This window comes from Schistocerca gregaria, chromosome 5 (genome assembly GCF_023897955.1).
Source record: "Schistocerca gregaria isolate iqSchGreg1 chromosome 5, iqSchGreg1.2, whole genome shotgun sequence".
NCBI classification, from domain to species: Eukaryota; Metazoa; Arthropoda; class Insecta; order Orthoptera; family Acrididae; genus Schistocerca; species Schistocerca gregaria.
The window spans coordinates 395,557,775-395,559,574 of record NC_064924.1 but is presented as its reverse complement, the minus strand read 5'-3'; the positions used below and the strand labels follow the sequence as shown (position 1 = coordinate 395,559,574).

The 1,800-nt window shown below is 49.2% G+C and overlaps 1 non-coding gene across 1 annotated transcript; it reads right to left on the bottom strand.

Annotated features, from left to right (window-relative positions):
* Positions 1-671: 671 nt before the first annotated feature.
* On the bottom strand, positions 672-744 carry Trnaa-cgc (transfer RNA alanine (anticodon CGC)). Its single transcript has one exon. It is a non-coding gene; the product is annotated as a tRNA-Ala (tRNA).
* Between the last annotated feature and the right edge of the window lie 1,056 nt (positions 745-1,800).

Here is a 1,800-nt window from a genome sequence, read left to right as displayed (position 1 = left end):
AAACATTGTAAATTTATGTAATTTTTTATGAGTAACAATAATATTTTATTTATTCATTTAATTATAATGTCCCAAAAAAAATCATATATGAAAAAGAAGGGAAATAAATATAGGGTTGAAGTGACATCCTCGACTCTTCACTGGGAGTAAATCCTGTCCCTCAAAACAACGTAAACCTGGGACTACCCATCGCTTCGGGGGGTTATGAAACAAGTTGCCTAGAAAGTTCGCAAAATGCGTTTTATATTTAGAGTGGGGTCGTGTTGTTCTAATAGATAATGCCAATAGTCCATGCCCGATATCAAGATCCGCGAGAGCACGTGTCCTCCAATCCATCGGATTGCCGACGTTTTTTGTCAGAGGAAAAAGACAGCGTCAGGGAAAAGTAAAGTGTCCGTCGTGATCGCAGATTCGTCGGTGCGTCGGAGGAAGGCCATGATGCGTTGCGTCAGCTGCCAAACATCCTTTGCCTCACCGCACTGCAGAGAATGTTCGTCGGTGGTGGTAGTGGTTAGTGTTTAACGTCCCGTCGACAACGAGGTCATTAGAGACGGAGCGCAAGCTCGGGTTAGGGAAGGATTGGGAAGGAAATCGGCCGTGCCCTTTCAAAGGAACCATCCCGGCATTTGCCTGAAACGATTTAGGGAAATCACGGAAAACCTAAATCAGGATGGCCGGAGACGGGATTGAACCGTCGTCCTCCCGAATGCGAGTCCAGTGTGCTAACCACTGCACCACCTAGCTCGGTTGTTCGTCGGTGTCCTGCGTGCCACATATAAGGCAGAGTGGGGAATCCACCATGCGAATGTCGTACAATCATTGGCGGTTGACTGTCTTGCGGTTGATGAATGTATACCATGACGATCTCGCTGCCGTGGTGAGGAGAGGCGTATGGACAGCTCGCCAAATCTGTCGCCAGTCTCGCGTTGGGTATTTAAGTTCGACAACATTGCTGCCATGATAACGCCGCAAGTATCGAAATATCTCACGGGTAGTGGGGAGTCTTGTAGAAGGTATCTGTAACTAAACATAACTAAAATCAACAAAGAATCGCGCGACGTGAGAAAAAGAGGGCGAAATTGTGCCTACCGCCTCCGGCGGATCAAAGGACGTGGGAAGAAAGCACATCCAGGATGGCAGATGTGATGGCGTGTTGCCGTCGGTTTCACGTTCATAGCGTCGCTCGCAGGTATAGAGCTAGAGCCTTTTTCCGCGCATCCGTGAGGTTAAGTCCTCCAGAATGGTGTGGGAGGGTTAAAGTCTCGTATTTGATCTTAAACAACATTCCTTGGCTGACATAGTATTCAAAGGCCGCCATTAATCTGTCAGCAATACCATGTGGCATTGGCAGTACGTGTGGCAGGTGCGGCAGTAGCGAGGCCAGGTGAAAATTAGTGTAGTCCATCCTTTGGAGCAGGTCGTGCGTCCGGAGTGAGTTGTTGCGTATGTGCAGTCTGACGTGCTGAAGGAGACGTCGATAGCTCGCCGCCGCTGATTGCCGTAGCGATCGGGTGAACAATACACCTAAGCATCGCAAGATGTCTACCGTCGTAGACGGACTGTGCAGAGCGTCCAGCCCTCGACCGGTGTGCATGATCCTGGTTTTATTCATGTTGACCCTGCTACCCGCAGCTACTCCGTACTTAGTAAGAAGGGTAACCATCTTACTTACTTCGTTCTCCGACCTGACGAGTATCATCAAGTCGTCGGCATATGCACGACGCGTGAAGGAGCTCGCAAGGAGTCGGACGCCTGTTAGAGTCCGTCGAAGAGTGTGCATCAATGGTTCGAGCGCTATTG